Source organism: Pectinophora gossypiella, chromosome 2 (assembly GCF_024362695.1).
Source record: "Pectinophora gossypiella chromosome 2, ilPecGoss1.1, whole genome shotgun sequence".
In the NCBI taxonomy this organism is placed as follows: Eukaryota; Metazoa; Arthropoda; class Insecta; order Lepidoptera; family Gelechiidae; genus Pectinophora; species Pectinophora gossypiella.
The window spans coordinates 14,952,769-14,968,668 of record NC_065405.1 but is presented as its reverse complement, the minus strand read 5'-3'; the positions used below and the strand labels follow the sequence as shown (position 1 = coordinate 14,968,668).

Here is a 15,900-nt window from a genome sequence, read left to right as displayed (position 1 = left end):
ATCACAAATGAAATTATTGTAAATAATAATTAGATAATAGTAATAATTGATTATTATTAAACCGGAACAATCGAATGCCCGGGTATTATTATACCTACGTTGAATATAATAATGTGTTGCGTCGTGATATGAATGTTCTGATAGGAGGATGCCATTTGTCGTGTGACGCAAGCGATTGCATTGCCATAGATAATAAATTGTATACTAAAATAGAGAAAATATATTGTTTATATTAATTAAAGAGCATTGCAATTTCACATGTATATTAATACACTCTAATTAAGATACGTTAAGCACGTTAGGTACGTTAAGCGGTTGGTTCCGGTTACTACTTAGTGATGTAAGTACGTCGCTGTAGTCTTGAAACGAGCCATTGAGAGGCCTTTGGCGGCTCATTGACACCAGGATTGCTGAGGTTAACTCACGAGGGAAGATCAATAAAAAGTCCCGTGACAGCAGACAGTAGTGTCATATAACCTTGCTAGCCCTATGCGTGAGACCTTACACTTAATTATAACCTGCAACGTCGATGCATACTTTTATCTCAAATACATATTCATAAGTCTATTAACGACTCACGTCCTCTGTAAACTGTTTTAGAATCGCCCCCATTGTAAGGAGGCTACAATGCTATGTGGGTGATTTGTTTATGTCGAACACAAACAAGTCACGCCCGTAATGCTTAAGTTACCTATCAGATACATAAGTTACCTATCTGATCCACAAGTTACCTATTTGATCTATAAGATACCTATTAGAGCCATAAGTTACCTATCAGATCCATAATATACCTATCAGATCCCTGAGTTATCTATTAGATCCCTGAGTTATCTATTAGATCCATAAGTTACCTATCAGATCCATAAGATACCTATAAGATGCCTGAGTTATCTATTAGATCCATAAGATATTTATCAGATCCATAAGTTACCTATCAGATCCATACATTACCTATCAAATCCATAAGATACCAATCAGATCCTCGAGTTATCTATTAGATCCATAAGTTACGTATCGGATCCATAAGTTAATTATTGGATCCATAAGTTACCTAGTAGATCCATACATTACCTATCAAATCCATAAATTGCCTATCAGATCCGTAAATTACCCGTAGTTAGTTAAGTTATAGGTTGTTATATTTTTGTTTTGAACATATTAGGTAAGGGCGTCTGTATCTATATTAGTATTTTATAATTTACTTACCTTTGACCCAGTCGTTACCCAGTTATAGTTAAATTAGTAGTATTGTGAAACATTAATAAGGTACGATCACAAGCATTAATTATTAGTACACTTAAGTACAGTGTCACATTGACTTTCTGACGAATTGAACTGTAAACTGTGTCACTAAATGTCAAATATGTTAGTGCGACAGGGTTATAAAGTGGATACATTCATTGCTCATGACTGCCGACATGACTTGACGCGCCGAGCGTGTAAACAGGTTCAATTTGGATAATTATATATTAATTAATAATTAGAAACACATTCGGTAGTGTTAAATTGCTTTGACACTATTATTTCTTGTTCTCAAGGCGAGTTACTGCGGCTTTGGAAACATCTGTTTGTTAGTTTAGTTATGGTGACTGTGATTAAGCAATAAGTGTTTTCAAACTAGAAATTTGATTATAATTGCTTTATTTTAATTGGATTGGAGTCATCTGGAGTTGCTTCTATGCTATTCTGGGAGCCAATAATCTTCCCGGCCATGTCGTAAAATCCGACAGAAGAATTGTGTCCATTCTAACATGATGGACTAATGTTATGGGCGACGGGCTGATCCCTTATTACTATAAGATTCATCATATCCAGCTTACCTCGTATCCACGGTGGTTGCAAGTTGTCCTTGATTACTTGTGGCTCTGCCTACCCCATTAGGGATTACGGGTGTGAATTTATGTATGTATGTTATTATCTGGAAAAATTTCGAGGGTTATCATCATGAGCGATATCACAAAATTTAAGACAACAGGCCTGAGGGTACCCACAGTGTCCAGTTGGGCGCGAACCTCGGCTCAGGGCATCGTCTGAGAGGAAGAATATTTGAAAGAATTAATCGACCCTAGGGTGTCGATAGCGATAAGCGCTGAATGAGGGGGCAGACAGTTGCAATCCTTTGCTGTTTGCATCAAAAATAAAAAGGCAAAACGTGTAGTGCGGATTGGTGGTATATCCACAACATAAGGAGGAAATTCCCGCCGACGTCTAGTTGTCCGTAGATGGAATGGAATGGGTGTTCACATGAACCGCAGCGTTGCCATAAGTCAATACCTTTCGTATGAATTCGCCGTATTAGGTGTTAAATAAATATTTTCGGATACCTAACCAATTTCGACTTTGGGGCATGAAAATACATGAACGTAAAACTCTTTTTTTGTTTTTTTTTTTATGAGTCATGTCAGAGGCTTTTGGCGGCTCAATAGTAACCCTGACTCCAGGATTGATGAGGTTGGTAATCCATCTAACAACCCACACGATAGAAAAAGAAACCTTTTCTCTCAGGTATCAAGCTGAATTGCAAAAATGTAGCGAAACACAAAGCTCCATGTAACCTTAAAAATTAATATTCAACATTTTAATGAATTCAACAATTATATTTTTCTCTTTGTTTTCTGTGACCGTGTAGAGTTAGGTCACTTCACTTGGGCGAATACTTTTTATTTGGATTATATTCAAATGACCTTTACACATCTTGCGATAGATGTACCTCTGACTACCCCAGTTGGGATTTATTCGTGAGCTCATGTTGTTGCGTGTCTTGTCTTTTTATTTTTTCGCATACACTTGGTTTAGATGATCCCAAAAATACTTATTCCGGCATCCAAAGCGAATTTACAGCAAAAGATAAAAGTACGTTTCAAGTTACGAATATAATATCTACCGTGAAATAAGAGATTTTTTTTAGCGATCCGACGAGGAAATAAAACAGGTGTTGCAAAGAGCAAAATATGAGTATTTTTGGAGGCAATATGCGAAAAGGGTACGCAATACACGACTGTATATTATGTACATCTACGTCTACATGTACCTGTGTGTGATTGGCCTTATTTACACAGAGAGGGGTGGAAAAGCTTTTTAGCCTCATTTTAGCCTATTTTAGGGGCTGGGGAAGATTTCAAAAAAAAATAAGACAGGTATTTTTCGTAACAAAGAGTCTATGTACCAATTTGCAGCTTCCTACCTTGAAAACTGCGAAAAGTCCCATATAAAATTTCACCCCCTCTTTAAAGGGGATGGGGACAGATTTTAAAAAAAAGATACACTGTTTTTGTTACTTACAAATAGTCTGCATACCAATTTTTAGGGTTCCGTAGCCTAATGGCAAAAAACGGAACCCTTATAGATTCGTCATGTCTGTCCGTCCGTCCGTCCGTCCGTCCGTATGTCACAGCCACTTTTCTCCGAAACTATAATAACTATACTGTTGAAACTTGATAAATATGTGTATTCTATGAACCGCATTAAGATTTTTACGCAATGATAGAAAAAAAAAAACAATAAATTTTGGGGGTCCCCATACTGAAACTCAAAAAAATTTATTTCATCAAACCCATACGTGTGGGGTATCTATGGATAGGTCTTCCAAAATGGTATTGAGGTTTCTAATATCATTTTTTTCTAAACTGAATAGTTTGCGCGAGCGAGAGACACTTCCAAAGTGGTAAAATGTGTCCCCCCCCCCTGTACTTCTAAAATAAGAGGAGGATAAAACTAAAAAAAATATATGATGTAGATTAGCATGCAAACTACCACCAGATCTAGAACCAGAACCTTTGAACCAGATCTAGTAAGTAGTTTTTTTAATACATCATAAATCATAAACCGTAATTTACTTTTCATTCAATCAACTCAAGTATAGGAACGAAAAAATACTTTTATATTATGTTACTTGCTGTTACGGAACCCTTCATGGGCGAGTCCGACTCGCACTTGGCCGCTTTTTTAGCTTTCTATTTTGAAAATTGCGGAATGCTCCATACAAACTTCCAAACCCCCCCCCCATTTTAGAGAAGTGGAGGGTAAGAAAAAGACAAAAAGAAGCCTATGTCACTCTCCATCCCTTCTACTATCTCCATATAAAAAATCACGACAATTCGTCGCTCCGTTTTGTCGTGAAGACGGACAAACAGACATACACACTTTCACATTTATAATTTTAGATGTACTTACATCAAACTCATACTTCACAGACTTTGATTAGTTTTGACAGTGTTTATTCTTGGGGTGTCACCCAATATCCGCACCACCTAGTTACGTCACTGCATGGATATTTTCTTGTCGCCAAATGTATATCCCAACTTTGCGTATAAACAAAGTGTTAGGGTTCGTAATTTTTATTTAATAACAGACGGAATAAAGTCGTGAATCTGTGTCATGACTTTATTATTTTTAATTTGAAACTGGAATATTATTTCTATTGTGTTAATTTTTGATTTCTTCTTTTTTGAACGTGAACGTATTCCCGCCTTTTGAAAAGGCGGTGGCGGGAATTGTGTTCGGTTGCGGTAATCTGCTATGAAGAGCTGGAGAGTTAACATTGTTTATGAAAATATATAACATTATTCAAGAGAATTGGTGACTTGTTTGATTACTACGAGCACCTCCCCACCTGAGAGCAATAGTATTAACACAAAAGTGATAGTCGACAATTCAAATATGTGCCTCCTAATTTTACATTAATTATTAATTATTTAATTATTTTTTTGCTAAAGGAAAATTGTGTGAATGTTCAGCGGATAAGTTTCAATGTTGAATGTTTAGTCGGCGAGTACGTCCTAATTCGGTGAATAATAAATTAAAAATCGAAGGTTGGCTGTGGGAGCGTTTGTATCTAAAATTCCAAGTATTAGATATGCAGGTAACTGCTTCTGAAATATCGAGTGGAATTTTATGCAGATGCAAAAGTATGTAACTGAAAACAAAAAAAAAACACGAATGGGTTGTTATAAAAACAACAAAAAACATGTATAATTTAGCGACGGTACATTCCACTTGATATTGACTCAGAATCATGGTCGGAATCATCTCCCTCAGTATTCGTATTCATACAATGTCTCTAACAAACTGTATAACAATAGATACATAGTACTTACAGGAATATTGTATTAAAAAATATGTTAAAATTCCTATTATCCTTTATCCGTGTTGCTATTATATTCTATTTATTTTTGTAAGTTGAAGGTGATAAATTTGAAATATCAGAATTAATTTTCGTTAGAAACCTATTAAAAAAATTTTCCTCAAAGGTCTTTCCTTATTTTATTACGTCGACGGTTTTCGGTCGTGGGTGTAATGTGACCGATGAGCTCGTAAAAATAATATAAATCATTTATTTTTATTTTTGACGAAACCTGTGGTGGATGCCTAGTTCTTTTGTTTTCTTTTTTAATTAAATTTCTTTTAAGTAAATTATCAATTTGTAAGATTTTATGGGTATATTCCAATAAATTATTTGTTCGCTTTTATAAATATAAATGTATTTATGTGTATACTGGTGCTTATTCCTGCAAACGCCATCTAATTTTATTTTAAGTTATACCTGTCATTTTCTTATCCGTTTAAAAACTAAACTAAACCGTATCACCTATTTGGATGAAAATTTATATGCATAGATAAATCATAGGGACGAACATAAAGCACTTCGGGGAAGTAAATTTCCATCCTAATGGATCTAGGCGGTTTACCCAAAAAACGTAACAGACAGAGAGACGCTTTCGCATGTGTAGTATAGATTAAAATTATGTTGTTCATTATGGAATAGATATGCAAATAGGTATATAATGTACCTGACTGCCCCTGGCAGTCTCGTGGCGACTGTCGCATGCATGTGTTTAGTCAATGGCCACGAAACATGCGATATTATGAATTGATGCTGCGCTGTGTCAACAGTAAATGTAGTGTGTTGTGACACATTTCTGTGTGAAAAATATTGTTAAAGTTTGCATTTATTACTGTTGTAAATACGCTAGGAATTTGTAAGCATAACTACACAGAAACACGCGCGCGCGCTTTGGTAAACGATAGTCTTGGTAAAATGACTATGCCACTATATGTTATATGTTCTATAAACAATGTTTGATTGATTGAAAAGGTCTGTAGAAAAAAGAGCATCACAATCGGCGGCCTTATTGCTAAATAGCAATTTCTTTCGGGCAACTTTTTGATATCTACTTCACGACACGGGTACGTGGCGAAAAGCCTGAAGTCTAGCGTAGGTATTTCACAAATACGTTTATTTACTTTGAACATTGTCATATCATATTAATAAATAATAATAATTAATAATAAATAAAGCTTTACTTTCTCCCACACAGACAGTTTAACAAACAACATAACGACATAACAAAAGCATAACTATAACATCTGTGTGAGAGACTGGTGTCTGTACTAGGATGTCCTGTATGACAGATCACTAGGCTTTCCACACTCCAAATCAGGTGCTGGGTATTTTATTATGTTTAAGTTACAGTTTGAATTATAGACTGTATACAATAATAATGGAGTAATGGCGATTACTCCACCGACAAGAGTGCAGCTCTTAAATAAAGAGAGAGAGAGATACAATAATAAGGGTGGGAATATTAAAACCGCGCTCCGCTTTACGCTAGTTTCCGCGCCCAACCAGGTTTAGCCTCGTGCGTCAGCAGTCGCAAGGACTGCATTACCATGTGCAATTGTGCATCCACTGTTTATTTTATAGCAGATAAGTACACGCCGCTCAATATTAATTTAATCTTCTTTTTATTTGTTTTGTCTATGTTCGCCATTACACGAACAACATACGGGGTGTTAGTGGCATCGTAAAGATTGCTTTTGAATTGATATCAAGTTGAATTTTCCGTCGCAATACCCAAAACTTTCATGAGTTTTCCGTTAGGAAATTCCACTTGATATCAACTCGGAATTGTGGTCTGAATCATTCCCCTCAGTATTCGTTACGGTGTCGCTATCACCCCATAACCTTTCCGTGCGTAGCAGTGGACACAACTACATACATACACAGTATTACAAAGCGAAGCTTAATACACGTGCGTTGCTTCCCCGTCCACCGCGGTGGGCCCGCGCCCTTACTCTTGGTAGTCTACACGTGGCCCGTCCCTCAATCAGCGCTTATCGCTATCGACTCACTAGGGTCGATTAATTCTTTCAAATATTTTTCCTCTCAGACGACGCCCTGAGCCGAGGTTCGCGCCCAACTGGGCACCCTCAGGCCTGTTGTCTTAAACGTTGTACCGGGTGAGAGCCTTCAGCGCTCCCCATTTATCCGGCCAAGTAGTTAATGCTATATGCGGCAAATCTACAATAAGTCATGTCAAAAAAAAGAAACACGTGGCCCGTGGCTGGTAACCGCACCGACAAGCCATAGCCCTCAAGCGATGAAGGTCGAGTTCCGGCATAGGATAAGGAATAATACTACGTATAGAACGGAAACTCTCCGCTCCCCACCAGCGTCTGGTGGTACCTCGACCCCCCTCGAACATTAGACTTGAATCGCGAAGGCTGCGCGCGGACCGTTGTTTTTATCAGTTTAGTTTATATGTTCGAATTTTGAAATTGGACGGCGATGTTCTTTCGTCTGATTCGAATATTTGATCTCACAGTAATTGCCCACGCTGGACACGCCTGCGCGGCGCCTCTACATATTTATTTTTCATAGTGAATGTTCAACAAAACTTGATAATAATTTGCAATAAAATTGAACCTAGGCTAAGTGTATAATGCAATTAATGTGTGTTTTTTTAAGTCAAGTATAAAGCCTATTTATTTATGAACCTTCATTGTGCAAAATTTATTGTTTGTGATTTGTGTGGGTAAATAAATGAATAAATATTAACTGATTATTATGAAAGCATCTTTCGTAAGTAGTACTAGCTACCTAAGTAATTAGGTATTGTAATTGGCAACCCTCAGACGTCACGTAATAATGTCAATGTGTAGTGTCTGTGTAAAACAAGGTTGTTTGTATGAAGTGTCCGGGGTGTGGTTCTGGTATGATATCTGAAAAAGCAGCTACGTTTAGTAAAAAAGATAAATAAATACCTACAGGGTCGGTATTTATTTAGTAAAAAAGATAAATACCTACCCTACAGGTATATATTTATCTTTTAGAAACACATTTCGCGGGAATGTGGGTTAACTTGTTTTCCTTCACCGTGTAGCATATGACAAATATTTACGATCCAAACGTGAATTCGAAAACAAATTCGAAATATTGGTTTAGAATAGAATAGAAATAGTTTATTACAAAAGGGCGCCACACAAAAAAGAAACAACATCACATCAAATTTCCACTAAACAATTACAAAAAAAGCAAGGCGGATGAAAAAGCAAAGAGTTTATGAAGTGTATCTATAGTTCTTAAAGTATGTTTGATTTTTGAATAATAGTCTACACGTAATGACGAGGTACTGCCTATATGCTCGTCTGATGCACGGTTATTGGTTTCCCATAAAAGCCTTTGCTCATACTGGTACATAGAGAATCTAATTATGGCGTCGCGAACAGACTCACTTTGACGGCGATGTAAAATGTACCCTACCTTCCATACTATAATACTTACTTACGTACACGTACTGTGCACACATAAACTCAAGCCCACGTTACTAACTGGGGTAGGCAGAGCACTTCATCAGATGGCAACTTGTAGCCACTAAAATCTAAGGCACAATTAATAAGATTTAGGCGTATTAGGGCTAAGTCTCATTATGGCAACTTCTCATATTGGCTACTTCTGATTAGGGCTACTTCTCACTTGGGCTTCTTCTCACTAGGGCTACTTTTCATTAGGGCTACTTCTTATTAGATAGATAGATAGAATCTTTATTTAGGTTTAAGACGTTACATAAATTTCTTAATATTAAAATTTGAACATATATGAAATGTAAGTCTTAAAACTAAAAAGTATCGACCCACATGAGCGACAATACGACGCCGAATTTCAGCCTGACCCCTAAAAAATAATACAAAAAACTTAAACTAATAACAAATCAATTATCAGCAACAGACTTTGTGCTATTAAAATAAAAACATTATGCGTATTGTTCATATACCTTACTTAAGTAATTAAGTATTAGGGCTACTTCTGAAATTTCGGGAATGTCTTGACATAGCTGGCAAGGAGTTAGTGTAAATTATACATCCCTGCCTTTCCCCTCGGGAAACAAGCCTGATGCTACAAGCGTAGCTTGTCGATCATTGAGTTAATGCAGTCTATGAATGAGCTCCTAATTGCTCATCGTAAAAAATATCTATCAAATTATAATTGAGCGCAAATGAGCTGTTATCATGAATATACAAATGTGTGCTATTTATTATACTGATAAAGAAGAGGTATACGCTGTGTACGTTACAATATTCATGTTCTATCGCATTTTTTTTGTTATGTTATATATTAACTACCTCCGTGGTGTCGTGGTTAGAGAATTGGGTGGCGATACGGGTTCGGTTCCCGATGGGGACGTTACCGAAATCACTTTGTGAGACTGTACTTTTTTCTTACTTTACTAGGTCCGTGCTTCGGAAGACACGTTAAACCGACTATTGGTCAGAAGACCTTCACCAACCCGCAGTGGAGCAGCGTTGTATGCTCCATACTCCGTGGTCTGAGTGAGGGGAGGCCCGTGCCCAGCAGTGGGACGTATATATATAGGCTGTTAATAAGATCACGCCAATTTCCCATTGGGGTAGGCACAGACCATGGAATTTAACTTACTACTACCCTGACCCACTACACTCGTTTCCACTTTCAAATCTTCATGCATGTACGCCGAATTAAAGGCAGACAAATTACTGTTTTTTTTTAAGAACGTCTACGGCCCTATGCCGAGGTTTTTCTTGCAGCTACTTTTCCGCGACTATATAGGTTTTTGGTTGGATGAGACGTTCGGCATAAAATATATTTATGTAAAAATTGTCGATTCAAAGTGTAAATAACTATGTTACCAACTGAATAAAGATATTTTTGAGTTTGAGTTTACTCTTAGCCTGGTCTTTCTTCTTTAATATATCTGTTAACGGAAATGTATGTAATCCGTCATTGTATACAATTCCTAGGAAATGTATGAATTCCTACAATCGCACGGATGATTTTTGATGATTATTTTATACTTACACATTACACATTTCCTAGGAAATCTATACATTTCCTAAATAGCAATCGGAAATGTAAAACATTTAAGATATTACCGGGTACGCGGGGACATATTTATAATTACTTAATTATCAGACTGATTACTTGCCAAATGAAAATTTGATTTTATAAGAATAATAAATATATTATGTTGATTTTGTGATACGTTAAAAGTTAATACATAATTGATTTTAGAAGTTTTAATAATATGAACATATTATTATTATTTTACGGTATGACTGTAACCCGATTGTCTCAATAAGTGCTATAATAAAAAAATATTATTAACAACGTGTTTTATTACAGAAAGCATTTACTTTATACATTTCCTATATTGTTTTTCAAACAATATTTTATACATTTCCTAAAAAGTATCGGAATTGTACACATTTCCTAGGATTTATATCTACAAACAACGTGTCATGAAGTAAGATATATTTGGTCGTTCATTTCCTTGGCTGTTTTGTCAAACATTCATCGAACAAAAATATTATGAAACGTATCAACGAAATTAGATATTTTAAGAAGACGCCAAATTAATTAACGCGCGAATGAAGCCATTTACCGCTCCGGAGATTGAAATAGAATAATTTATTTTTTAACCTTAATTATTTTGTCAATTTAGATAATGAAGTAGTCATTTGGCTTTTTCTTATTATCGTGTGGGTTATGAGGTGGATTACTGACCTCATCAACCCTGGTGTCATGGTTTTAATTGAGCCGCCAAAGGCCCCTGACATGGCTCGTGTAACGACTAGTATATAAGAGAATGTGTTTATCGAAAAATAACATTGCCCGCGAGGGGTTGATGTATAATTTTCAGTTACACAGTGAACGCGTTAAATATAACACATGATTCGTCGTGTCAAACTTAAACGTCAAAGGGCAAAAAAGAACATTTGTTTGAACATAAAATGGCTTATCCGAGTTTTCCACGCGGACACACCGCGTTTCTGTAAACGGTTCTTGGCGTGTTTGGAAGCAAATATTTGATCTCCGTATTAAGGTTACTGTGTTTTTCTTTATCTACGCGTTCGCGATAAAACGAACATAGGTATCTGAATGAATATACATTTTGGCTGCTGGGTCGTTCTTCTTTTTTATCGACAATGATCTGTCCTTCGCTCTGCTATAACATAGCATGTTTTAGAATTTTATTTAATCTTTCCATTGTCAAAAAATATAATTATCTTATTATACTTAAAATACTAGCGAAATACTAATCGGTTCCTCGATTAGTGATTAACGTAGCTTGGTTGATTTTCACAAAATTCTGTGACAGAGTGGTAAATCGAAATGCTGTCTCCGATGAAAAGGGCCACTCTGTCACAATATATTTTGCAATGCGCCTGCAAGGAACAGTATATTACCAAGATAAAGAGAAACACTAAATACTCCTCTACAGACACATCTCTATATGATGTTTTTTAAATATTTATTGCCGTTATAATGAAAGATGTTAAATCCGATATAACGAGAAAATGACTTCTTATTGTCGATAAAAAAGAAGAATGACCCATATACATTTTGGCTGCTTCGTTTAACATGGCGTGTGTTGTGTACATGTGCCAACTCTCAGCCCGCGATTTGTGTAGCGTCTGATAAATTCTGATTTCTGTGTATGGAAATTCAAATTACTCTAAAGGTTGTCGTATTCATTGGCGGCCCTAGCAAAATATTAAGGTGGTGCGTTCAAAGTGGCACCCCTCAGCCCCTTAAAATAAAAAATGTTGTTTACGGCCACCCGGTATGAGCATCTAACCAGATGAAGTAGTAGTTTGCGGCCAGGATGAATCAGTCTTGGTCTTTGAATTCCTTATCAAAAAAACTGTCAGTCTCACAAAATTTCAACAATATACATATAGGGGGTGTAAGTAACATCGTAATGAAAACTTTGAGGGATGATTCAGACCATGATTCCGAGTTAATATAAAGTGGAATTTTCCGTCGCAAAACACAAATTTTCCTGAATTTCCGACAGGAAATTGCACTTGATATCAACTCAGAATCAAGGTCTGAATCATCCCCCTCAGTTTTCGTTACAATGCCTCTAACACCCTGTATAATTATTAGCTACTTAATTTTATTTTAACCCCGTGGTCTTAGCAGACATATTAAAAAGGAGTTCTTGAAAATTTTATGTTTTTTTCTTGTTACTCATATGCTATTTACTTGTTACTTTAAAAGAATTATCCCTTGTCTACAGGTGGATGCATTGGTGTACGAAAATTTGCAAGCACACAGCGCCGCTTAGCCGCCACTAAAATCGTAAGTCATAGCCTACATTCATAGTACTAACACATGACATAAACAGCCTATATACGTCCCACTGCTAGGCACAGGCCTCCCCTTAATGAACCGGAGGAGTATGGAGCATACTCCACTAGGCTGCTCCACGGCGGGTTGGCTGTTACGTTTTACGGCTAATAGCCGGGACCAATGGCTTAACGTGCCCTCCTAAGCACGTAATCATCTTACTTTTTACGGACAATCAGGTGATTCAAACCTGCAACATCCGAATCCGGACCTCCAGATCGCGCACCTTATTACTTATAAGTACATTTATTTATTATCATTTCCATATCTCGGGCCTATGGAGTCCCGGACTTTTGGAAGGCGTGCGTGGGGCCGAAGCCAACACGTAGAGGCCCCTTAAGACAATTTAATCTAAATGTGTTGTGACACCAACCGGCGATTATCCCTTTTACATTTGCACATATAAAAGTTATGTGTTTCCTTTTTTAGATTAATTGTTTTGATGTGGCCTTTTTCACCTTTCATTCAGGCTTACGTATTTGCACGTACTGATTTTGATGTGTGTGTAAATGTGGGAAGCCTTAAGGGGATAAAAAGCGTAGGTGTAGTATTAACGAGATTTGCATTTTAAATATGTCAAAACTTCGTCTCTGCGCTGTTCGCAATTTGATCAGCTAATGGTTCGAAATTTAAAGTAATAAAACTTTTGTTTTTATTTTTTCATCTGGGTTTATTTATTTATTTATTTATAAAGTACAGCCACATCACACACATTAAAACATTTTTAAATTTAGAAGGTTACGGTATTGTGAGAGAGAGTCTTAATTAGCTTTATTTCTCTATTTTTAGCTCCCAAATCACCCAGATGGTGTTTATTTTAGAAATAATCGTGCATTTGTTTGACCTTCATGTGACCTCTAATTTATTAAGAAACTGTTATTTGTATCTATCTAATTGGACCTGAGTACTCTTAGGGACCGCCCACAGTTTAGGCACATTACTCTAATAAAATGTCAATATTCAAATTTTAATACAAACTAAGCAAAGGCAAAGGTATAAATATCACTCATTAGGAGATATTTAAAAAAATAACAACTGCAAGAAAAGCAAAAATATTCAAATTAGTTTTTTTTTATAATAGAATAACGTTTCATTTAAAAATATAAAAAAAATACCTTACATACCCAATAGGGCTAGTTACAGGTATATCCATCACAAGATGAACTAAGTATCTACACTTTAGAAGTGACCATTAATTAAACATATAACGACACAATCTTCACAAAATTTCGTTAAACCTCAACAATTACACAAAGGAAAGGGCCTCACTTCATTAATTATACCCTCTTCACCGGTTGAAATTCCAAATTTTCGAGGATAAAACGAATTTTAACATAAGTAAATTGTTACTAATTGTTGGATATGTGAAATTTACGTTAAGATGATAGCACACGAGGGACTCATTAGAATTACATTAACTTCGGCGCATCTACATTTGTCTGTGTATGAACTTTACATGTATTTGGAAATTCAGGCCGTGTCTTTTGTCATTTATATGATGTACTGCGGGCTTAGCACCGTAAGCACGCGACTCTTTCTCGCCGCGACAAAGATCATCTGTCTCTTTCTGTGCAGTACTGTGAGAGAGTGACGGGTGACGTATGTCGAGGCGAGAAAGAGTCGCGCGCTTACGGTGCTAAGCCCGCTGTGCTTCTATTTTACTTGCGAATATAAAGTAATGCTATTTTCCATGTTCATCAATTATTAAATTTATCGTGTATCGGAATTTGAATTCCGAACTAGGTACTTTATTGTTGTTTTGTTCATAACGTTTGCCAATAGGCTAATTGGCAGCCTAGTCAAATGCGATACTTTTTAGTTTTCTTCGGAGTTTGTATGGAAATTCTGTCCTGTGACGTCATCAATAAAGCGGTCAAACCTCGTACTCCTTGTTACTTAATTCATAAATAAAATTCAAAAATAAATCGATAGGTAAAATGAGATTGATTTTTGATCATCTTAGACTGGCTGCTATTTCTAGTTTAGCATTTTATAATTTATCTTTGACCCAGTCAAATACCCTATTACCGCGTGACATTAAGAACATATATGCACTATACAGTCATGAGCAATATCATGTACCCACTTTAAAACCCTGTCGCACTATTATATTTGACATTTAATTAGTCTTACAGTTTAATTTGTCAAAAAAGTTAATGTGACATGGTTTCAAAGTGCATGCATTGCAGTGTATTAGTACTCGTGACCGTACACCATAAATCTAAATGTATGATGTGAGCAAAACAACAATAAAGTATGTACTATGTTCTTAATTCAAATTCTGATACATGATAAATTTAATAATCGATGAACATGGAAATTAGCATTCATTTGTATTCGCAAGTGTGATAATTGCCGAGGGAAAGATATGAATAATTGAACATCTACCTTTCCATTCTTTCTCATTCAAGAATAAACCGTATTCCGTATTGCCTGTATTAAAACGAGATAAAACAATTGAAGGTTACCACGAGCAAACGGGAAACTATCTACAACTTTTGAAAAATTCTAGAATATTCCAGAATGTTTTAGAAAGTCCTACGAAGCTTACCTTGTGTAAACTATTTATACAGGCGCCTGGGTCGCGTAACTCCTTGTGTATAAAGTGGCTTAATCGAAGGAAAATGGTTAAATTCTAATATATTTTTAGCGGGAAAAGAAATGTTCCTATTTACAGTTTTTACTCGACTGATCCAAGAAACAAGATGACTTTTGAGTATTTTAACCCTAATTGGGTGGGACAACACATATAGGGTGTTAGTGACATCGTAAAGAAAACTTTCAGGGATGATTCAGATTTCAGATCATGATTCTGGGTTGATATGAGGTGGAATTTTCCATCGCAAAAGTATAGAAAGGAAATAATTAAAAAAAAAAAAATTTTCATGAATTTTCCGACAGGAAATTCCACTTGATATCAACTCTGAATCATGGTTTGAATCATCCTCCTCAGTATTCGTTACGATGTCACTTACACCCCGTACAAGTACATCTGGTGGCCATACAAGTAGGTATAATTATTCTGAGTTAATATAAAGTGGAATTTTCCACCGCAAAAGTATAGAATTGAAAATAATAAAAAAAAGAACCAAAAAATCACGGATTTTGCGACAGAAAATTCCACTTGATATTAACTCCGAATCATGGTCTGAATCATCCCCCTAAATATTCGTTACGATGTCACTAACACCCTGTATTTTAAATCAGTGTAGACGTAATAGTCATGATCAGTACCCAGTCAGATGTAGACGGCACGCTTCAAAATTGTATAAAGTTTCAGTAAGATTACATCGATTTATCGTCGCGTGAAGCTCCCAGGAAATTGACTTCATTGAATCACGGGTCGGCGTGTAAATCCTCGAAAGGGTCTCCCCTGTCGAGGTTGTACTGCTTGGGTGGATTTAAAAAAAGAAAACAGACGTTTTTAACAATATTATTTTAAAAAGAGTGTC

At 36.1% G+C, this 15,900-nt stretch overlaps 1 protein-coding gene across 3 annotated transcripts in view; it reads left to right on the top strand.

The window, feature by feature from the left end:
* Positions 1–15,900, top strand: part of LOC126378488 (beta-arrestin-1) — a 148,789-nt gene that overhangs the window by 30,633 nt on the left and 102,256 nt on the right. For all 3 annotated transcript variants that reach the window (XM_050026902.1, XM_050026911.1, XM_050026893.1), the window contains exon 2: positions 12,339–12,400. The gene's annotated coding sequence lies outside the window, so the exon portion shown is untranslated. The remainder of the gene's footprint in view (positions 1–12,338; positions 12,401–15,900) is intronic.